The sequence below is a fragment of the Podarcis cretensis genome, assembly GCF_951804945.1.
Source record: "Podarcis cretensis genome assembly, chromosome: 3".
NCBI lineage: Eukaryota > Metazoa > Chordata > Lepidosauria > Squamata > Lacertidae > Podarcis > Podarcis cretensis.
Window position 1 is genome coordinate 72,426,541 of NC_137172.1, and position 24,758 is coordinate 72,451,298.

At 40.2% G+C, this 24,758-nt stretch overlaps 1 long non-coding RNA gene across 1 annotated transcript in view; it reads left to right on the plus strand.

The window, feature by feature from the left end:
- Positions 1 to 312: 312 nt before the first annotated feature.
- Positions 313 to 24,758, plus strand: part of LOC307213665 — a 36,140-nt gene continuing 11,694 nt past the window's right edge. Inside the window, exons 1-2 of the long non-coding RNA XR_013837607.1 lie at positions 313 to 637; positions 1,353 to 1,429. This is a non-coding gene — a long non-coding RNA (uncharacterized lncRNA). The remainder of the gene's footprint in view (positions 638 to 1,352; positions 1,430 to 24,758) is intronic.

The window sequence follows — 24,758 nt, forward strand, 5'->3', positions numbered from 1 at the left end:
CACTGTTACTTTGTTTGTGGCTTGTTTGGTTTTGGGGAAAAGTTGTTTCTAATTGACCTAAATACTATTCATTTTCAAGCATTTTTAATTTTTGGCACAGGATATTAAAATTTTAATGTGGGGCACTGTAGAAATAGGTTCAAGCAGCACATGATCTAGTGCCGTGCATCAGAGTCATGAAACAGGCAGCTGTCTTGCTAGGATTGCTTCCTCCTCCTAAAAACCACAACCCAAAGTCTTATGATTCCTAGAAAACAAGAGGGGGGGGGAGGGGAAATTCCTGACTTCTAAAGAACAGAACCGCTAGACTTTTTTTTTGTAGGAGGCCATACTGTAACAATTCCTCATTCTCTTGTTTTGTATATAACCAGTTTCAAGGCAATACAAAGTATAGGCATGCATGATCCATCCATCCCAAGTGAAGTAATTTTCAGTCAAATCTATTTCGGTGGCAGAGCTATGCTCATGCTTAGTTCTTTCCTTGCTGAAGTAAATCGTGCCCACTCTGCATTTGAAGTTACAATGTTAAGTGAAGTGGGAAAGGGCTTCTTCCTCTGTGATGGTACCATAGCAATGGAATGTCCTCCCAAGGGATGCCTTTGTTCATTTCTTGATGACCTTCAGGTGCCTGGACAAGGTAGCCCTTTTCCAGCAAGATGTTGGGAGAGATTCTTGACTGCACATTGATTATTTATTTTTTACTTTTTTCTTTTCTTTTATTGCTACTGGATTTTATTGCTTTTAGACACCATTTTAATTTTTTTTTTAACATTGTATTTCTAAGTCAGTTTCAAACAACAAACTGCTCTCTCTTCCTATAAGCATTTTGGTACATTTGGTACATTTTCTTAAAAATAACCTCTTTTAGTAAATGAGGGGCTCTGCTAAAAATGGTGTCATGATGACTGTATCAGTGTTCCTCTGTTTGAATGAACACTGAAGCTTTCATTAAACAGGATTCCAATGGAATTGCATACTATGAGGCTTTTCACCCTGAGAACTTGCCCATAAGTCAAGATAGAAAGCTGAACTGCAATAATGCCCAAATGATTAAAAATGACGTGTCCCCATTTTTGAAAGCATTAGTCTTAATATATTTCTTAAGAACTGCAGTTTACATCATTTTTGTTACCACGGGATGGAAATTCCCTTTCTGAAGTCTTGGGAACACTGCTCTTTTTCGGCATATTATTTGCCAGCTGCCCTAAAAGAAAAAAGAAAAGAAGCAGAAATTAGTTGCTGAAAGTCTTCAGGGCAAAATCTCCATAATGATGCCTATTTACCAGTAAAAGTGAACTAATGTCACAAAACCAATTTAGCTTTGATCCCAAATTTTACCCCTCATTTCTTAGAATCAGGCATTGAAACATGGTACAGAAAATTATGGAGGGAAGCCTTTCAAGACTAGGTGTTGGTGACATAAATCAAGGTGAGTTACCGTATGTAAAGAATACTATTGTTTGTTTTAAATTGATTTAATATTGTATTTTTAAATTGCTGGTAAGAACATCACCACCACAATGTGTCATACAGATTTATTCAGCAAGATTTATATACCATTTAACAAAACAATATCTAAGCAGTTTACATAATAGTGCAAAAAAGTTGTTCAAAATGATGATAAAAGGGCAGACAATCAAATTATCTAAATATAGATGAAATCAACTGTTTGGAAAATATGAACAAACTTGCATTCAAGTCTGGGTTGGTTTGTTTCAGGAGGTGTTGAAAACAATAGAATGAAGACAGCTGCCTCCATAGCTTTTTTAAAGCACAATTATGTGCTAATATTTTATAGCAATAAGTTACAATCCCTATGAAGGGAGCAGAGGGGCCAGGCTCACTGCCCTCATCCCCACAGACATATCCCTGATGGTTCTGCTCCCCCCCACACACATGCTGCACCATCCACATGCCTGGTGAGGAAAGGTCTGACACTCACTGCCTGGTTTAGAGTTCTGCACACAAGTATTTTTTTTTATGATATTTTATTAAGTTTTATCAAAGAAAAAGGTTACATGAAGAAAAACACAAAGTATATGAACATACAAAAAAAATCAGAATACTATAAAACAGTTAACACATGAGAAAAGAAAAAAGAAAAAATTAAAACACTAAGAGAAAATTAAAAAAATTAAAAAAGAAAATCCCTCTCTTTAATTTCTTACCATTCATAGACCTGTTTTCTTGACTTCCTCACACCCCCCATTCTTGTATTCCAATTTAAAATTAATTAGCAAATTCCTTCTTATTAATCTTATCCTTAATTATCTTTCTTCTCATATTGTTTGTTCCTAATTTTCCTCTAATATCTATCCCTTCTTTCATATTTATATTTTACCTTTTTTACTAGAACCCATTTATTTCATTTCAATGTCATCAACATTCAAAAATTTTACAATGTTTTTGTAAGTAGATTTTAAATTTCTTCCAATCTTCTTCCAACAACTCTTCTCCCTGATCTCGTATTCTGCCCGTCATTTCTGCCATTTCCATATAGTCCATTACTTGCATCTGCCATTCTTCCAAGGTGGGTAGGTCCTGTGTCTTCCAATGCTTTGCAATGAGTATTCTTGCGGCTGCTGTAGCATACATGAAGAAAGTTCTATCCTTCTTTGACACCAATTGGCCGACCATGCCCAGGAGAAAGGCCTCTGGTTTCTTCAGAAAGGTATATTTAAATACCTTTTTTCATTTCATTATAAATCATTTCCCAGAAAGCCTTGATCCTTGGGCACGTCCACCAAAGGTGAAAGAATGTACCTTCAGTTTCTTTACATTTCCAACATTTATTGTCGGGCAAGTGATAGATTTTTGCAAGCTTGACTGGGGTCATGTACCACCTGTACATCATTTTCATAATATTCTCTCTTAAGGCATTACATGCCGTAAATTTAACCCCAGTGGACCAAAATTGTTCCCAGTCAGCAAACATAATATTATGTCCAACATCTTGTGCCCATAGAGTTCTGCACACAAGTAGAGAAGGCACCTTGCTTCAGATCTCCTACTCAGCTGTGGCACACAGATGCAGGTGGGCTGCAATCAGCATGGCCCCACTTTTCTCCTCACAAAATTCACAATGCAAGAGGTTTGAATGACAGAATAGGCCCATAGCCTTCCGTAATTTCACCTTTTATCAAGTGGTGCCATACATGCACCAAAATATGGCCTACCGTATTTTGAAGTACAGTGGTACCTCAGGTTAAGTACTTAATTCGTTCCGGAAGTCTTTTCTTAACCTGAAACTGTTCTTAACCTGAAGCACCACTTTAGCTGATGGGGCCTCCCGCTGCCGCTGCGCCACCGCTGCACAATTTCTGTTCTCATCCTGAAGCAAAGTTCTTAACCCAAGGTACTATTTCTGGGTTAGCAGAGTCTGTAACCTGAAGCGTATGTAATCTAAAGTGTATGTAACCTGAGGTACTACTATAATTACAATAATTGCTGTTGCCATCTAAAGAGGGCCTCCCATAAGACCATTGAAGGTCTAATTGCCATATTTTGAAGAGCAAAACAGAAGACAATTTGCCAATTTCTACTTTTAACTATGGATCACTAAGACGACTCTCATTTTACATACCTATGGAAAAGAGGCCATGTCCTGGAAAAACAGGACACATGGCAACCCAGGTTGTGCTATTATTATTATTATTATTATTATTATTATTATTATTTAAACACTAGGTGCATTCGGGGCAGGGGAGCAATTATCACTGGCACCATGATGTGTGAGGAGATGAGGTTTAACCCTTCCCACACCAGACGTGATCTCAGGTAAAATTACCTGCTTCCATACATAGCAATTAATAAGGGGGTGGGGAACCTCTCATTGGTGCCAATTGGATATTTTTTGGTAATGTGAATTGCTGTGTTTCTGTGGTGTCTCTTCCCTTCTGCACAGGGTAAAAAAGTATCATAATTTAAGCACAAGTGAAAATTTATAGTCTGCTATCTCCTTAAAAGCCATATTTGAAAGTTAGATTGTGCGAATTCAAAGTGTTTGCTTTCTTTTCCGGTGGCTTTCCCAAACAATCTGTCTGATGTGGCTTTACTGCACTCCATCCATTTATGTTAATTTTCCAAAAGGCAAATAATATGATATCCAGTCTCTCTAATGAGCCAAGACTGGCTGTGTTCTATATAACTGCTGCACTTCTATATCCCCTCTTTTTAAAAGCTAGACATTGTAGGCTCCAGCACACAAATGAAGTATGACACCAGGGTTTATTAAAGAAGAAGTTTTGCTGTGACCTGTTTCAAAGTTGCCAAGACTTCACCTTTGCTTATTACTTCAGTGACCAAGCACCTCAGTTTAGATCTAACTGACAAAATAAGCCAGAAAGGGCAATAATTGAGAATGCATGTGGTGGGCCACACATCTCCAGAAATCTTGCCCATACAGTATCCTCAAGCTGCACATATTTATATATAAAAAATATGCCAACACAATCCTACTGTTTTACTGAATGTTGCAATGTACATCATGAGCTGCTAACTATGCTCATGTATTTAACAGTGTGATAACTAGCAAATTATTTTTCTCTTTCTATCAAGCACAAACAAGCATGTGGTACAGCAGAAGCTTTGGAAGTTCTAATATTGATATAATTCATTCTGTCAATAAAAACACATTTCTAGTTTTTCACAAGCATATAAACAACATATTTTGTGCTTTCATAGTAGCAAATTTATTCTAATTATTTATTAGCTTTACTACCCATATTTTCAAGATTGTTGACAATTCTGACATGAAATGAGACCAAACACCGCTATACATTGTGTTTCCCTAAGCAATGTATAGAATCTATACTGGTAAACATGAAAACAGTCCAATGTGCAAAACTGGGTATATTCCATTTTCACTGGGTTTTGGGAGCTTCAAATTCAGAAACTGGAGAATTATAATGATTTTTTAAATCATATTTGTAGCCTTGGCCACTTAAACATATATCAGTTTGCTTGTGTGAATTTACAGAGTGAAACAACTCTAGACATCCATTGTACAATTGGGATTTTACTATTAATTGAACTGCTCAATTATCCATTTGTTATAACAACAACAACAACAACAACACACTTTACATTTGAAAAGACAAACTATAGAAGAAAGCATAAACAAAAAAGTTAAAGTTATTAATATTATTTGTCATGCAAAGATATGCTAATGACAACAATGAGTGCTAGAAGTTTGCAGCCAGATTGGTTATGTAGTTGGTAATTCAAATTAATATGTGAAGTCCAGTCACCTTTATTGCTCTGGCTTAATCTTTTTGGCTTGCTGTGCAGCAGTTGGCAGGATTCTGAAGTCAGATTCTGTTCTAACCCTTCCTTACCTGTTGCCTCCTTTTCTGCCAAGCATGCAATAGTTTCTGTCTTCAGGTTCTATGTATTGCTTTTGCTCATCCTTACTCTACACTTTTCCGGCCATGATTGTTGTTTTTTGTGTTTTTTAAAATAATATTTATTAAGGTTTTGAAGGTTACAAATAAAACAGAAAAACACCAAATTAAACAAAAAACAAAACAATGTATCGCATTAAAAAAAGAATACCATACAAATAAGAAAAAAGAGAAACAAAAAAAGGTTAAAGAAAAAAGAAAAACAAAAGCAAAAAACACATCAAACCTTCACATAGTATATCTTTCATTTACTTGTTTCCTTGACCTCCTCCCACCTCCCCTTTTTGTATTCTAATTCAATTAAATATTTCAGCAAATCCTTTCCCTCTTTTTCTCCTTAAAATTAATATATTTATTTGAACTTAAACTCTTAAAACATTTCCACTAGGGTCATACCTCATGTTCCTGTTTTTCAAATTACTGATGATTTTGGCCCACTCACTTTAGCCACACTTTGTTCTGAGCAACTTCTCCACCACCTCTCTTTTCCCTCAACATCTTTTCAGTCACCTCAAAATCTTTTAAAACTCACTTTCAAAAGTTTTGTAAGGAGGCAACATGCCCATGACTTTGCAGGACTTCTGCCTGGCATTCCCCAGCATGTGTTCCACTCAGATCTGCTCTGGAGGTTTCCCCAACTCTCTGGAACATATTTTAGTGGGTGCTATAGGCGGTGCTTTTCCCCCTAAAAACAATGTTTTGGGGTACTCTTATTTTCCTACTTGTATTGAAACACTGCCCCTCAATGAGGCCAAACTTAGATTCACAAAATGTTTAGGGGTATGCGTACCCCTGCGAACCCCCGGGGAAAGAAGCACTGACTGTAGGGGTGTGTGGAGAGAGAGGGAGGATAAGTCTTACTGCATCTCATTGACTACTGTGAGAATAGGATGCTAGACGAGATGGGCCACTGATTGTGCAGGCTCTTCTTAGGAGCTGATGTTGTGCAGTTGGAAGCCTGCAGTAATATCTGCTAATGATATGATGACATTGGATACAATCCTAAATAGCCACATGACATTTTTAATTTAAAAAAGGCAGACAAACACCCCTGGAGAACTGTGCGAGACTTACAATTCAGTCTTCCAATTGCTGATAATCTTCTTCTTTGGTGATCACTTGTGGCCGAGTAAGATTGTCTTCCATGAACACAGTCTTAATGGTGTGTCTGTAAGTGACTGTGGAAGCCAATTCTGGATCCACACATCTTTCCACAGTGGGGACATAGGTTTTCGGGCAGGAGTTGATCATGGTGAGGATTTGCCAAACGTGCTTTCCTCTTCACTCGTTTCTGCCTTTCATTCTGAGTTCGTGCTTCTTCAAAGTCCAGAGCACCTTTGGCAAACACTGTTTTCCAATTGGAGCACTCGCAGGCCAGTGTTTCCCAATTTTACATCCTTATACTGCATTTTTTTTAGATTTGCCAGTCGATTGAGATCTACTGGTCAATTGTGGGCTGTCCCTGGTAGATCCTGGTTGATCGTGTGATCTCCAGTGACCTACCCCCCCCCCAAAGCTCAACATTTTTGGTCAATCCAATGGGTAGATCACTGCCAGTTTATTTATAGTGGGAGTAGATCGCAGTCTCTTGGAAGTTGAACACCCCTGGTCTATTGCATTGTAGTGCAGGGACTGGGGAAAAGGAAATTCCCCATCTCCTAAAAACCTCTTCCTAGCCTTCAGCTGTGCCCCCTGTGAGTTTTAATCACAGCAGAACTGACAACTCCCCTGCCTCTTCCAGAAGCAACAATACAAACATCTCCCTCTCTCCCTTTGCCATTGCATAAGCCCAGGCAACTTTGTGGAGGCTTCAAAACTACACATAAGCTTTGTACAGAATTGAAAATCTCTTTCATTTCCTTTTTAAGTCTTCACTGACTGACGAGGCTTTCCTTGAGGGATGATCCAGCTATGATGATGTCTTCACTGGTTCATGGTGTACTCATTTGTACTTGTTTTATAAATGTGATTTCACAGTTGCTATTTACCAACATTGTATTTTTTTCTTATGTTGGCAGCATAGAAAATCTTGCAAATCAGTTAGATTAATATTGGTGCAGTGCTCTTACATAGCTCTCATTCATTGCAGGGAAGCTGGCACCCAAGTCTAGCATAAGCCCCTGGCATCCTGGGACATTTGCTGGGGTAAATGAACCCTGGCAGGACCCCCAGCATCCACCACCCCAACTTCTGGAGCAGGGCCTGCTGGCACTGAATGTGGATGGTCATATGCAATGGTATTTTGATAGCTTTCTACCAAAATATTCTTCTTAAGACACCAGGGGTGGGGAACAGTGACCTCCTCCATTGTCCAGAACCAAAAAACTGTGAAAGTAATTCTATGCTTCCAAAAGGAGTTTTCTCTTGTGTTGTTGAAAGGCAGCTCCCCATGCTACATGGCAAACTTAAAAAATAAAACTCAGGAGAGTTTCAGAAGCAATTTGTGCTGCTGCTTCTTGGGCTGTTGTTAAATGTAAAAAACCAAAAGCTTCTTGGCATGCAAGAAGAATAAGCTACAGGGACACTGTTGGAAAGGTACACAAAGAACATTTTCCTACTAAAACAAAACAAAAAGGGAAAGCTCTTTCTCATGTGATATTCAGAAGCGCAGGAAAGCCTTATAGATTTTAGGCCAGTTAATGAAAGAGTTAAGTTAAAGCATTCCACACCATGCGTAATCTCATTTGCAGAGTGTTTCTAAGAAGAAGAAAAGGTACATTCTGTGAGAAATTTTAAGTTGATTATATGTTTTGATGTGGTCACTTATGTACAAGAGTAGCTAGTGTGATGCCTACAGCTGGATGTTGCTGGACTACAGCTCCCATCATCCCTGACCATTGTCCATGCTGACAAGAGCTGGTGGGATTTGTAGTCCAAAATATTTCGATGGCACCATGTCACCCCCCTTCCTGAATTATGAACTGATCTAGGCCTGAGCCAGAGAGCCCTGCATGCATTTTCAGGCTGCCTGGAAGAAAAGCAGTTGGTGTAAGTATTGCACCACCCCAAATCTCTGCCGAGTGGTAGCAAGATTCCAGGGGTTTCCAGGCATGTTTCTGTTGAGAATTCAGGCATGTCAGAGACTGCAGTGTTTTAATATATATGGTTTATTTTACACTTATATGCACTGTAAAGTAGGACATATGGCCATCCTATTAATTGCCTAAAACCATACAAAGGATAAACTATATCCCTGTCAGAATGTCTTCCAATCTGAATGAAAGCTGTGAAAACAAAAAGAAGAAGAGAAACATTTCCATCATCACATTGCATAAATTAGAATAAAGATGATGAAACATGAAATGTATGTCAGCGTATAGGCGTGCAGGCTGGTCAGAGAAGGAGTGAGAGCCTTGCTGTCTGTCTCCATCTTCTGACAGCTGCAAGTTGGAAAAGCAAGTCGTGTGGAGTCTGGTCTGTAAGGGGAAGAGCTGAACTGCAGGTAATTCCAGCAAGGCCAATGTATGGAGCCTCAAAATCCCCCTCAAGCCTTCTGAGAGTATGGGGGAACCACCTTAGAAACACTATGTCAAAATTACTGCATGACAACTATGGCCACTTTCGGGCTTCTTTTCTTTCTGGCTGTCCTCAGTCACTTTTCATGTGAGTCTTTGGTGTTCCACAACACCCTTTCCTTTGAGGTCCAGCACTGCTACCAGAAGGAAGATGACACTGGTGATAGCAAAGAAGCTCCTAAAATGCAAAGTTATTTTAGGTCAGAGAGTTGTTTTTTTCCTGATGAGTTGTAGGAAGCCAATCAATAGATTCAACAAACCAACCAAGACAATGTTCTTAGCAAGCAGAGTTTAATGGACTGGAAGGAACTTCATTTGGTCTCCCTCAAAGCAGAAAAGCAGAGGAAATATGTCAGCTGAAGGTTTACTTCCCAGTCCCTTGATGGATTGTCAGGTTTTATTTAGTGCTCTTGATAACTTGATTTGCTTTGCATCTCTTGGGCTGGCAATGTGTTTCAGTGAGCGCTGAAGTTTTCTTCAGATAACTTCTCATTGTAGCTTCATTTTTCAAAATGTGTTTTATCATTGGGATTCAGAGAGTTTTATATGTATATTAGTATTTTTTTTAAAAAAGTTTCATACTATTTTATTTGGTGTTATTTTTTTCAATGTGACTGTCATCTTTTACGTTCTTATGCTATTAGTCATCAGGAGGACCCAGGTGGGCTGGAAGGTGAGATGAAAACCCACATTACAAAGAGGAACAGACCATCTACACTGTACTGCATTTGCAGCTGTAAAACTTCACCACAAACCATACAGGCATAAAAAAAGCTTGGGAATGGAAGTGTTTTGATGTGTGCACTGTGCTTGGGTATATACGTTTTAGAGTGTGTCCTTGCACTCTACCCTTTCTTCCTAGCAGAACTGCTAGGAAGGTAAGTGAATTATCCTCCTTTCCCTGCATTTTGAACATCTTGGTGCCAAGCAGGCAAAGAGAGGGGTTTCCAGAGGCAGCAGAACTGAGCTTTCCAGGCTACCAGACATTCTGGGTTGTACTAAGCTAAGTTTGACTTAAGGTAGACCTACTGAAATTAATTAACCTTAGGCTACTCTGAGTAAAGCTTAGTGGGATGCCACCCACTTACTGCTTTCCACAAAGCCAAACCATGGGATGCTAGAGGCAGGCTCAACTGAACTTTGTATTCAACTGTATTTCATTATATCAGACATTCCGTGTCATGGGAACATTGCTGATGGAGCTCACTTCATCAAAGTGACCTTTGAATAAAAATTCCACTTTGTAGGCCAAGTAGTCAAACAGGTCTAGATTTTGTGATCTGGCCAAGTTTAATGATTTAGGTTGTTGCCACGGCATTGGATCAAAGTTACTCCTTCATGACATGTTTCAAGAGACAATTTAAGGATGTGTAATATCACAGCACGAGCAATAATGTGCTGGGATTGTATACAGGTGACCAGGCAAAGAGGGGAATGAACCACCCTCCAAAAGAAAACCAGAAAATAAAAATGCAATAGCAAAACTAATAAGGTTCCATATTTATTTACTATTTCCCAATGCATTTTGCTGATCTTTATCAGAGTAGCATTTTCAACAGTTCAGCTGAATTTACACATGCATCAGATTGAGGTGGAAGTGTTTGGAGTTACTAAAATTAAATGTACCACTTTGAAAACAATTTTGAATGCTCCTATGCATGGAGAATTCTCTCCAGGTAGCAACTAAAATAGCAAGGAGAGGACTATGCTGAACCTTTGTCTCTGATGTGATAAGGTTTTATAGCCTAGGTGTACAAAAATCACACTTTCAGCTTGATCTTTAAAATACAGGGGGAGCAAAAGCAATCAGCAGCATTTTTATAGCCATACTACAAAAAACATGGGTTCTTGTAATGGTTGAGTTTTACTCCCATTTAAGATGTCTGGATTGAAAAGGCGCAAGAATCAAATACTCCTGAGTGCCTGTAGAGTATACACACTTCACCTGAGTGGTGGATTGCAGAGATAAGCCAAAACTGGGAATGAACCCTTTGTGGGAGAAGACTGATGGTGTTTACAAAGATAACTGGAATTTCTGGAGGGAAAAATGGTTCTGAAATGGTTTTTTTTTTCCTTTAAGTGAAATGACCTTTCCAAGAACCTTCTACAATTACTTCAAGCCAACAAAGAGGATGTTAAATTCCAGCCTTCATTTATTTTCTTTAGTAGCTAGGGGCTGCATTACATCTGTAACTCCAAGATTCCTCTTTCTGTTATTTTCCTGATGGCATCAAATGCCTCTTGACCCCTGTGACAGCTGAACAAATAAGGATGGAGAAAAGGGGCCTAATTATGACTTTCAACATAAATATGGAATATTATTGAATTTAGGTTGATCCTGATGTGATTCCTCTCCCCGCCCTTCATTGGCATAGTGAGTCTTTTCGAAATCAATACTTGGAATGGTTTTGGTTATAAGAATAACACCTGGATAACAATGACCATTGGAGGTGTACAGTGGGAGCTTCACTCCAAAGCTTTAGAAAACTCAATTAGATGTTTGCCTCCTGCCTTGCAAACCTTTAAGCTGTTGCTGCTGTTGCAGCTGTGTTGTGCCTTGTGGGACGGATTTGTGACACAGTGCGGAGGTCAGCACAATGCTGGGAATGGAGAAGATGAGCCAATGGGAAGGTAAAATTCCCCCCCCTTTGTACAGCAGGCACTTATTTCAGCTGAGAATACCTCCTCTGAGTTAGTCTCTTCACAAAATCAGTTGAGTGTGGTTTAACAGTTGAGTGCCCTTTCTTTCTGTGAGTCTTTTAAAATCATTCATAGCCAACATGGAGGTCTCTGGATGCTGTTGGACTTTGACTCCCATCACTTAAGACCATTTGACATGCTGGCTGGGGCTCATGGGAGTTTGGAGCACAACATATTGTTGCACGCTATCCCAATCTCTGAGCAGTACAAGATTCCAGGGGTTCCAGGCGCTTAACCAGGGTTTGTGTTTCCCTTGGAAATGAGGCACAGTGGAGACTGTGGTGTCATTACGATATATGGTTATTTACACATTTATACCTCAGCCTACAATGGAGGGGTTCAAAGCTTTACAGCGGCTCCTATTCCACAAGCTCAGGAAAGGAGAGGCACTGGTGTGGCACTGGTGTGTGAAATGGAGGTTGAGTTTTGAGCTGGAGTTACCTTGAAGCACTGGCAGAGGAAGAGGAGTGTGGGGGAGCGCCCCACCCCCAGCAGTGCGATCCCCAGGGTGCCATCGCAGCTGCCCCCCGCCCCTGCAGGCGGCGCCTCCCCTCATCCCCAGGATGCGTGCTACACCCTTGTGGGCAGCGCACCTAGCCCCTGGGACGCACACCAGTCCCTCCCCTGCCTGCTCTCTGCCACTGGTGCCAGAGCATGAAGCTCCGCCACTGCCTTGAAGCTGCCCGATAAACATTTTATGAACTCCTACAGTATGGATTCATTCACCCCATGCCTAAGGCATGTTACTTTTGCCTTGCACATTGCTTCAAAGTCTTTTCTGATTATTATACCAGATATACCAATTATCTTCAACCAGCTCTTCACTGCTGATCTACTTTAGATGAAACCCTTCATTTGCGCACACTGAGTTGGAAAGCCAGCAACTTTCTGTACACATATCCTGCTACCACCAAATAATTGATGACTAAGATAAAATTTGAAGAAAAATTTGATCTCCCTGAGACATCAATACCTGATAATCCACTTTCACTTCTCCATATGTAGTCCTCCATTTGCCTATATGGCAAACTGGCAATATGTTTCATAGAAGTCAATGAGTCTTTGTTTTCAATCAAGTGTTACAATCAGGGTGTCAGTTGAAAAAACAAATTGCCATGTCCTTGGAAGAATAGGGAACAGTCTGAATGACATTTAAGATTCTTAACCAAAATAGGAAACACTGGAAATTTCATCAGCAAGTCTGATTTTGGCCTGGTTTCCAGTCATATTTTACAGGGTTGCAATGTATTGATAAACATCTGAACTCTTGGGGCCTTACCTGAGAGCTATGATTTATCAGACTGTAGATCTTATGCTATTTGATTGCATATGAACTGGTCCCAAAATGGCTAAATAGAGGAAATTAATTCTTAATTAAATAAGAAGCGCTCCCTCAGGACATTAAAGCAATCAAGACAGGTTAAGATGCACTGCCTGTTGCCAAAGAGGAAATGTGTACACTCAGCATGGGAATCTAGTCCAAGATTTTCTGGCTCAGAGATCCTATTGCAGGGGAATCTTTTTTTAAAAAAAAAAAGTCTTGTGTTGCATGTTTTTAAGTACAGTCATTAGAGAGTGCCTCTAATCATTTCAGAGGTAAAAATCATTTCTTTCTTTCTTTCTTTCTTTCTTTCTTTCTTTCTTTCTTTCTTTCTTTCTTTCTTTTTACCAAAAATTAAAACCCAGTATTACAGTTTTCTTATATTATTCAGAATAATTTGTAAAAGGTACATGGCTTCTTAGTAAATTATTTGATGTAAAACTTTTGGCTGTCAGGGATCTGCTCTGCCATGTTTCCCCCTCTGGCCTTGTTCCTAGTAATCAAGATGGCCAAACGTACAACAATGCATTAACACCCCAACAATATGAATATGAAGTCATAACAATGCCAGCCATTGTGTGGCCTGGAATGCTGGATCATTCGCAAGGAGCAGAACTGACATCTTGAAATAATATACAGTATATGTCTTCTGTGCAGTTTTATTTCCTATGTCAGAAAAGTCAGATACTGTAAGAAAAACTATGAAGGCAAGGAAGAGTAGAAGTAAATTAGCCACGCCAGCCAGGAAATATGAGGGCAGCATTTTGATAGGCAGGATTAACCAATTAATCAAACCTATTGATTTATCAAGGCCGAAATCCTATGGTGCTTACCTTGGAATCAGCACCATTGAGCATAGTGGGAAACATATACAGCAGAGGTACAGACCCTCAGTTCTAGGGTCCAAATGTAGCCTTTCAGTTTTCTTTGTCCAACCCTCCAGGTGGCATTCCTCACTGGCCCTGCTCTGCACTCTCCTTGAGTACCTTCACCTGGCTGGAATGTGTCCTTGTATGAGGCCATGCCTCTTGCTTGCCTAGATGGAGGATGAAGGTCTCTCTGTGTGTTCTGTTGTGATCACTGACTTCAGCAGAGGCAAGGCCAGGGTACCCTGGACAGGGCCATGTAGGGCCCAAATTGCATACTTTGTGAGATCCAACCTCAGATGTTGCTTCAGCAGCAGTCATTCTCAGACGGGTTCATGACTGATGACATCTGCACAGCTTAGCTCACTATATCCCCTCTTTGTTGGGAAACTGCATGGGCAAAACTTTCGTTTTCCATTCGGGGCACAACAATTTTTTGTTCCCAAGAGAGTGCAGGCATTACACTGGCCCAAACTTTCAGCTTTTAAGTAAAAGAGGCTTTGCTTGTTTCTAGATTTGCCAGTTTTCTTGGTGATCTGAAATGTCTTTGTTGTATCTTAGGGTGGGTGCATTAAAAGGGGGGGCAGACCATTATATTATATTATATTATATTATATTATATTATATTATATTATATTATATTATATTATATTATATTATATTAGATTGATCTGTTTCATTTTACAGTAAGTCAGGGACATAAAAAGCCTGAGAGTTCAAGGACGGCAAGACAGAAAACACCGCTTCCTTTCACTGAAAGAATGTGGCTGGAAGTATCCCTGAAGGAGATTCATCCTGTTGTTTCAAGGATCCTGGCAAGGCTAGTATTTGAAAGCCACCCATGAACAATAGAACGAAAACAGCTGCACAGCAACCCTAATCTGGTTAGTGACTGTGTAAATACAGTGTAGAGCTATGAAAAGGTCATTGACAGAGGTGCCCTGCTGTGCTACAATGCACGCAGGTGCTGTGGGTGTATTCCTAATTGCATCATATCACTGATGGCGGGGAAATTAATGGGTCGTATATAGTCTGGCCTCTTGTTCCAGTCATACATTCCATAAAAAACTGACTCTGACTTCAGTGCATTATTCTACACAGGCTTCACGAGGCGGTAAATTGCCTCATTGCCTGTCCCATGTTGACAGAGAGCCCTCGCCCTTCTGACTTGCCAAAATAAAATAACTCTTCACAGCTATCTCCAAGGAAATGGGCCATGTCAGTAAGCCATGGGGCCCCCCCACCCTTTGGAGCCCTACAGGCTCTGCGTTCGCTGGCTTTTTCTGCTTCTTCTTCTTCTCTTAAAATAGTTTTGAGAAGAGATAGGAGGTTTTCATGAACAAAAAGCATGAGACTATGTCTCATCCTAAGTTTTAGTAAGGCTGCTGTTGTGACATCACACTTCATTAGGCCTCACTGGTGAAAACCCTTAGCGATGCTTTTGTATAGCAAAAATTCAGATTTGTGGAATAATGTGATCCTTTACTGAACTATTTTAAATTAAAGCCTCTGCAGCCTGTCAGGTTTCACATAACTTTTAATCCAGGCAGAAAGGAATGATAGCTAAATTCTTAGCTGTAGAACGCACATAGTTGCTTATTAATGCAAATGCCTGTTGGCTCTCAAAGTAGCAGTCAAATCACATAATATTTTAGCTCTGCAAATATTGTACTGCTGCTGCTACTTCTATTGCTAAGGGCCAGACTGCACGTCACGTTTATCACAAATTGGCAGCATGGGGACCCGGATCCAGACTGGGAAACTGGTATGGGGGGGGGATTGTGGGGGGCTTTAACCCTTGTCCCCGGCTATAGTACCAATCTGCAACAGTCCCTCCACATGCAGTTTGCATTGCAGGAAGGAGTGAATCCCTCCCACCCCATTCCAGGGTCTTCACATAGATCTCACTCTCCACTCCTGCATCCTGACCTGACATTGTGTGAAATAAAAAGTTTGTTCTCAAAGTATGTGCAGATAAGCATCACGTGTAGTTTGGCCGTTGCACCACCAGTGGGTTGCCTGCTGTAATGATCCAAGACTGATGCTTATTCTCTGCTCTCATCAGTGCTGAAATACCCTCTTCAGCCTGCTTTTCTAACCGAGCTTAATTCCATCTGACGGCAAGCACTATTGAATAAGACACGGCTTCTTCCTTTTTCTTAAAAAAATAATCAAAGCCTTTTCATACATTACTTGAATTGTAGAGTTTGCATTAGCACTAGTACATTACACTTCTGATTCCCTGCAATTAATGTTTAAAGTGGGACTTGTGGATCTCACCTCCAGCCTGAACTTCCTGATTTCCCTGCAGTCAATCATTCCCCCTTAAACTGCACCATTGTTTCTCACTTCACCCCCTGCCCTCCAGCATCGACAGATGCTTCCTGCATATGAAATAGTTTGCTTATAGTCTACAGGCATGGGTATAGATTAACTTGAACCATTTTGTGAGACTTTTGTATGAAAAAACAATGTATAAAAATAAACAGCATTGTGTTAGGTGTTAGTGAGTTGCAATCAATTTCTTTCCCTTGTTTTCTTCTATATATCTCTTGGGAAGAACCACTTTCCTGGCTGTTCACTGAAGGCTTTATAAAAATGTGGACTCACATTTCAAACATCAGAAGAAAATATCTTATATTGATGATGATGGTGATGATGATAAGTTCTAAGGCTTCAAAATAAGATCATGCCGGATCAGACCAATGGCCCATTTAGTCTAGCAACTTGTTCTTGTGGTGATCAACCAGATGCTTATAGAAAGCCTCCAAGCAGGACCTGAGTGTGGCTTCCTATGATTTCCACCAATGGTATTAAGAAGCCAATTGCCACCATCTGTGGAGGAGAAGCATAACAATCATGGCTAGTGAATATGTATTTTATGGCTATCCAGGTTGGTGGCCATCATTGCCTGCTGGAGCAAATTCAAAAGTTTAATTATCTGCTGTGTGAATAAGTATTTTCTTTCGGCTCCTGAATCTTCCGCTTCCTTGGATGTCTACAAGAGACCCTCAGGGTCCCTTCCAACTCTTCAATTCTGTGATTCTATTATTCCAGGACAGGTATCCATTTCACTCTATTAGTACTAACTTAACACCATTCCAAAACGATAGTTTGTGTATCATTATTAATAGAACACATTGTGCACTGACTAACGAGAACCACCGTTTGGCCATCCTGTTAAAATTCCAGCCTGGGTCATGTTAAGCTCTTTCTGTTCTTTTCGTTTCCTCTCCCTTTCATGAGCCCTCCTGTTAGTAATACAGTCTCGGCCACCACAGAAAATTGAAAGAATTGTGCTTCACTTTGGAAGCTACTGTGGACTCAAAACAACATGTGCAGCGTTTCTGCTTGCCAAAACAGCGTTCTGTCTTGTTCATGATGATGCACACAGAGTTCTGGTTAAATAGTAACCTCCACCCTCAAATGAGCGTGACTGTGATTTACGTGTTAATGTTCTCTAAAGGAATGGATTTATATGTTCCCTGAGATAGTGTATGAAAATCTTGTTCCTGTTTACAAGGACCGTTGCAGTCATGGGAATGCCATATTTGCTCTCTTTTCTTCAAAAAGCCACCAATAAATTATTGGCTATTCTTTTGCTTCTTTGTGGCCCACTCTAGATTTACCTATAAAATGTGTCTTCTAAAGGTTCATCAAACTGCTCTGTTTTATTATTTTTTGATGCTTTGCTGAATGTTTATTGAACTTTTTATTGATGTATTTCTTTGTATTGCTTATAGATTTTTTAAAAGTGATCTTATTTTGTTTTCCTCAAGACAGATTAAGGTTTTGCATATTAAGTAGGGTATAAGTATTATTGAGGAATAATAAAATGGCATTCAACATTCTTTCTCACAAAAGTCAGTCTGAAATTCTATGCAGGTATAGTGAGGCAACTATAACCATAAACAGAAAACCGAGGGCCATTTTTTGTGTGTCAGAAGAATACCTGAGGAAGAATATATTACATTGGAAGTAGACCTTATTCCCTCCAAAACAAACTGAAGCCATGGATAGACTCTTCTAGTATATTCTAGAACAGGACAAGCAGAGGATCAAGTAGTTGTCTATTTATCCAGCCACCTTGCTCTAACCACCCATCCCCATTGTCCATAAGTATACTACATGAGCAGAGTTTAAAAATACGAGAAACCTCCAGAAGTAAACCAGGCTGTCCAGAACAGATGTTTGCTCTCTAATGTGGGGAGGAAAGCAGGTTGGCTGGAAGGGCATGTTGGACAGGGAGGGCCAGCCATTCCCATGATATTCTAATTCTGCGTGGGAACTGGATTTTTGAATAGGTCAATCATCATAGAATCACAGAATTGTACAGGTGGAAGGGACCCCAAGGGTCATCGAGTCCAGCCTCCTGCAATGAAGGAATGTCAACTAGATCACATATGACTGATCGCCATCCAACCTCTGCTTAAAAACCTCCAAGGAAGGAGATTCTACCACCTCTTGTGGGAATCTGTTCCACTGTTGAACAGCTCTTACTGTCAGAAAGCTCTTCCTGATGGTTAGTTGGAATGTTCTTTCTTGTAACTTGAATCCATTGGTTTGGGTCCTACCCTCCGGAGCAGGAGAAAACAAGCCTGCTCCGTCTGCCATGTTACAGCCCATTAGATATTTGAAGATGGCTAGTTGAAAGGATAAGGTGCTGAAATAGTCTTTCAGTAATCAAAACCTAGAACATTCAAATCTTAACCTTTGTCCAGTAAGTCATTTTGTGTGTCACCTTCTCACTTTCCTTGTTTAAAGCTGTTGGGAGCAAGGTGTTAAACCCAGTGGAAAAGTCTTCCTGTTAGCACATTTGCTAATGAGATGTTTTGGAGGCTGGGTAATATTTCTTCCATGCTTCTGGAATTACACAACATGGTTATTGCAAACAAATGAAGGTTTAACTTGGCAGGTCAGTATGGCCCAAGATCTGTGTTTTCTACATAAATTCCCAGCATGACCGATTCTCATGCTAATGTAACTTACAGCTTGTAAAGAGTGCAGAGGATCTAGAGACACTCATATGTTTTTTTTTTTAAAAAAATGCTTTCAAATAGTTCTGTAAATGGAAGCACTGGGGAAACTGTGTATCTATAGCTGAAATCAGAAGGCAATGGTGTCTTCCATAGGAAAGCAGAGCAGTGGTTGCCTTTCCACACCTTAATGAGCATCTGTTCTTTTTCATGAGAAGCAATGCGCAACCCTGGCATGTCTGCAATGCAAATCAGCTGTTCCTCACCTATCAGACCTGATTCCTATGCAGTGGAGGGTAAGACAAGGCAAAAGCAGAGGGGAAGGAAAATGGTCTGCACTCAACAGCAGCACTCACTTTGGTTTCCAAAGTGAAATCAAAACTTATGGAGCACCACTCTTTGCCCACTTTGTCCTCTCCCCCTGAAAGGTGGTGTAGACTGGGTCCCACTGAGGACACCTTGCAAAGACCTCATCTCAAAACTTAAAGGCAGCATGGAAAGGAGCCATGTTGAGGCATTCAGCAGAATGTACAACGTGTAAAAGAAATAGATGAGGTGGTGGAAGCAAGCATGCAAGTCCCCCACACAACATCCCTAGGCTTACTGACTGCTTTTGAGACCTGTGTGTAATTAGGAAAAGCTCTGAATAAGCTTTTAAAGCACCTTCAGGAGAACACACTTGAAAACCTCTCTCAGAATTCTCAGTCATGGAGTTTCTAATTTTATTCAACCAAATTCCCAAAAACTCTTTCCAGACCTTGACACTAATCATGCAAAGATCTGAAAAGCAGACAATGTACCTTGGCCCTGTGTTTACACCCCGTGTCTTCATGGGAAGTCCAAATATGGCATGTAACTGGGGGTGGGGAGGCATCAAGATCCATCCAATCCATACCTAGGGATGAGAGAAGTAGGCTTGGAGTGTAGAAGAGTTTGCAGGTTGGCTGGCACACTGACAGGGCCCCACTCAACTGTGTTCTGGCAGGAATGGGAGCCTGAACCATATTATTAGGGAAGGAGCATTATTCTATATAGTCTTTAAAATTATTTTACTTCTGTATTTCCCTGCCTGCAAAAGAATCATTTCAATTTTTCTACCATTAAAAAATAAGTCTCCCCTTCCTTCTCTCTCTCTCTCTCTCTCTCTCTCTCTTTCTTTCTTTCTTTCTTTCTTTCTTTCTTTTTTGAGCCTTGGAAAATATAGAGCCCCCACCACCCCCACTTTCTGTATCCAACCTTCACATCTCAAGATTTTAAATAGCACCAACACGGAAAGTAGCCTCCAAGAGAAACTTAGATTGTAAAAATGGCATACTGTACAAGAGGCCCTGCTCAAATATTTTCCAAGCCCTTTGTGAAAACATACCTAGTGGTGGATCACATTCCCCTGCCGCTGGCATGGAGCAAAATTATTGCAACAATGTCATATACTTTCCCACCTACTTAAAACTCAAATCTAAACTCTTTATGTCTCTCTCTCTCTCTCTCTCTCTCTCTCTCTCTCTCTCTCTCTCTCTGTGTGTGTGTGTGTGTCTTTCTCTGTGTGTGTGTCTTTCTCTGTGTGTGATGCATGTCTCTGTTAAGCACGAAATATTTTTGCGTCTGATAGATTTCTTTTTTTTAAATTCCCAGTTCTTTTTAAGTGGCAGAGCACATTGTTTCTATTAACTGCTTCCTGTCAACCAGATAACAAGAAAGAACCAAGGTGACAATGTTATTTTTAAGTGTGTGTGTATGTGACATTCAATTGTGTTTGGTTGATAGTTTTACGAGACTGGTTGCAGAAGCCTGGTGGGTAGGTGAGAGAGAAGAGGAGAGAAGAGAAGAGAGAGAGGATATGAAAGGTGGGGCAGTGCATCTGGATGTAAAAGTGAAAAATATGGCAACTGTTAGCTTCTGCTTTTTCTGAGGGGGTGGGGAAGCAGAGAAGAAAGGCTTTGAACAGCAAGCATCTACATAGTTCAAAGCCTTAACTAAGCCTGAAGGCAGCGATCATCTTAAAGAACCACCCTAAAGCAACATCTTGCTGTTAAAGCTAAAATGAGGGCAGATGTTGCTCTTTGATACTTGGCCACATTCAGGAAAGCAATTGGGGAGACAGCACATTTTTCAAGGCCAAAGCCTCATGTGCCTCTTGCAATGTAATTTTGTGACACAAACTTTCCCATCAGCCTGAATGAAAAACAATATCCAGCCAGTTGTATATCTCACAAACAAACTAAATAATTTGATTTCCCATTACAAATAGAAGTTGCCCAAATAACCTTTTTGGTCAACGTGGCGGTGGCACCCTTTACACTAGGCGCAGTGGGTGTGGAATTGCAAGTTTGGCCACCCCACATGTTAGCAATACATAGGCACAGTTAAAAAACCTTTCCAGGCCTTTGGAATGTAATTATTAAGGGCTCATCCATACTTCCTTTTGTCCAGCTGCTTTCTCCTGGGGAAAATCACTCTGGGTTTTCTCTGGATTGATGTTTGCTCCGATTTAGAACTAAAGAGCAGGATTTCCTTGGGAAAGAATCAGGGGGGTCAAGTATAAAACCGTGCTTTCTAGGTATGAGACAAGTGGACATATAGATGAACCCTAAATCTTCCACCTCTGTGGCAGTTTTGTTACAATTTTGTGCAGTGGTGCCAACTTGAATAAAATATTGTGGGGGCCCAGGTAAGGCCTGCCCTGCATAATCGATCACATGATGCAGTGCACAAACACCATTTGATGGAGACTCCCATCAACTTTGTGGGGGGCCAACCCCATCAAATATTTTATTGTGGTGGTGAAAGCCCCCACAGCCCCTAAGAGTTGGCTCCTCTGGTTGTGTGAATGATGTTTTTATTTATTTTAATTGTAATTTATGCTCATCTTATTCATTTATATTGTTAGCCGTTCACTGCTCCCACTGATATTCATCAGGTAAAAACTTAACATTTCCCCTCAGGTTTTTGATAGACAATGATGACATTCCTAGCTTGTGTGCTGCTAAAGCTTTCTGCAATGGGGCGAGGGGGGTATTATTGCTTTTACTGAATTGCACATGCTTTTGTGTAAATGTGTTCATATCATAACATACTGTTACTTACGCTTTTGTATTTAAATATGTTGTAAATCACTTGAAGAACTTTTTGTATAATAAACCAATAACTTGTTTAATATACTATTACTAACAATAATAGGAGGAGGAAGAGAAGCATATAAGACCATTGAAAGAAAATTATATTTCAAAGGCTGACTTTGTCATCCTTCCAGCACCAGGCAAAGATATTTCTATTCTCCCAATCATTTGGACAGTGTCAATGATCAATCTTTTCATTACGTATTTTGTTATTTTCATCCTTATGTGGATGGGGTGATTATTTATGTTGTTGGGTGATTTTTGCAGACAAATACTTTTAGTATATTTGTTTCACTGTAAATGGACTTTCATTGATTATTGTGTGCTGTTGTCCCTGTAAATAGCTTCAGGGCTATTTACGGCAGTGTGAAGTGATAAAGGTAAAGGTAAAGGTACCCCTGCCCGTACGGGCCAGTCTTGACAGACTCTGGGGTTGTGCGCCCATCTCACTTAAGAGGCCAGGGGCCAGCGCTGTCTGGAGACACTTCCGGGTCATGTGGCCACCGTGACATCGCTGCTCTGGCCAGAGCCAGAGCCAGAGCCAGAGCCACACACGGAAACGCCGTTTACCTTCCCGCTGGTAAGCGGTCCCTATTTATCTACTTGCACCCGGAGGTGCTTTTGAACTGCTAGGTTGGCAGGCGCTGGGACCAAGCAGTGGGAGCGCACCCCGCCGCAGGGATTCGAACCGCCGGCCTTTCGATCGGCAAGCCCTAGGCGCTGAGGCTTTAACCCACAGTGCCACCTGCGTCCGTGTGAAGTGATACATACATTGAATTGAAATGGCTGTGCTGGCTGTTGCTCACCTCTTCGTGTCCATATTGCTTCTTGATCCTTTGCTTCCGAGGCTGTCAAGAATGGTCGTGTTCACCCTTTTTGTAGCACGAGGCATGAAAAATGCTGGGCATGTAATTATAAGAGTGAAAATTAGTATTTGATTTCACAAAGGCACTGATGTTTAGGGTGATGCCTCTTGGGAGCTTTCTCCTAAAGTACATGGAAGGTTCCACTAAGTTTAACTCAGAGTAGTCCCATTTTAATTAATGATAAATGATGAAGTTAAGGCTGGTAATTTCAATGGGTCTACTCAACTTAGTTGAATACGACACTTGGAGTTCAGATTTCTTTCCACCAGTGGGAGTATCTCTCTACCAACAACGGAGGAGAGATGCTTCAGAGGAAGAGGGGAATGAGTGGAAATTATCTCTATCCTTCTGCCAGTTGGATCCACCATGGACTGAAAGCCTGCCTTGAATGTAAGAAGCCCTTCCATTCATTGAATCAAGGCTTAGGATCCAAACCCATGTGTTATTTTTATCTTCTGTGGGATTTTCAGGCTGCAAGTCATTATTATATAAAATGCAGATATGGGAAAGAGTTGAGCTAGTAATAGCCATGGACCTTTCTGTTTCCCTTTTGTGTGTATTGCAATAAAATAGCATTATTGCATCCAGGGGCACATATACCAGTGTTCAGTGCACACATACCATTTCCCACTGTGTGACATTTATACATTTATAATCATGAATAAAGAAAGGGGGGGACTCCACCTTGCAGTGACATCCCCCCATAAAAATATGTTGCACAATCCACTTCTAATGTGTACAAAGCAAGCCACTGCTTTCTAACTGAGCATATAGTGTGACTGCCATAGTATATTGTATGCAGTGGTACCTTGGTTCTCAAACATAATCTGTTCCGGAAGTCTGTTTGACTTCCAAAATGTTTGAAAACCAAGGTGCAGATTCTGATTGGCACAGGCGCCCTGGAAACAATAGCCACATCAGACATTTGGCTTCTGAAAAATGTTCAAAAACTGGAACACTTACTTCTGGATTTTGGTATTCAGGAGCTGAAATGTTCAAGTACCAAGGTGTTCAAGAACCAAGATTCCACTGTATTTGAAATTTCAAAGTCCTAAGTCTTTTTAAAATGAAAGATAAATAATTAAAATATTTATAAGGACCTATAATAACACTTCTGTGCTCTGCTATAAATAAAGGAACTATCTATATGACCTGACTGGATAAAAAGTAATGTTTACTTAGGAACTAAAGACTTGTGTGTAGTATTGATGTGATAGATGCTAACACAATAGGACAGTTTCTAATGCTATTCTAACTTTGAGTTCTATGACCAAAACCCTTTTTATGCCATATACTGCCCAGGGGTCTAATCCTATTATTGGTCAAGTGATAAAGTGATGAAACTCCCATTGACTTCAGCTGGAAGATCTCTGTGATAGGATGAAGATGGAGTTTTTGTTTGTTTTTTTAACTCCCCGGGGAACAAAATACACATCCTGAACATTTCTACCAGCTCCCTTTGATTAGTATCATGAGTAGCTCAGTTCTCAATGGTAAAAAAAATTATATAGGCTTATTAGATTTCTGTACGTTGAAGGAGTGGTGAATATTTTGCTATGTGAAGGCACTTCCCACAAAGATGAAGCATTGGTATTATTAAAACGAATAAGACATCATAATTACCATGTTGGGAAGTAACATTTAGAAGTATTATTCAAGTTCCAGGAAAGAGTGAAGAAGGTCATGAAAAGTCATGTGAAAAACAACAAGAACGACACTTGATTATGCTCTTCTGGGGGAGAAAACAGGAGGCTCTTGAGTGTATTTGAAGCCTTGAAGTAAATTTTATTTATTTGCTCCCAAGATTTCTACCCTGTTTTTCTGAGGCTTATGCCCCACTCAGTGTGGCTGACATAAATTAAAATCACAATAAAATAAATTCATAGCATAAAGTTAGGCAGGTGTTTCAGAATAAGAAAAACCCAGCCCTCAACATGCCCCTATCTAAAGTGAAAGCTTTAGATATCTGCTGGTATAGAATGGCCTTCAATGGCTG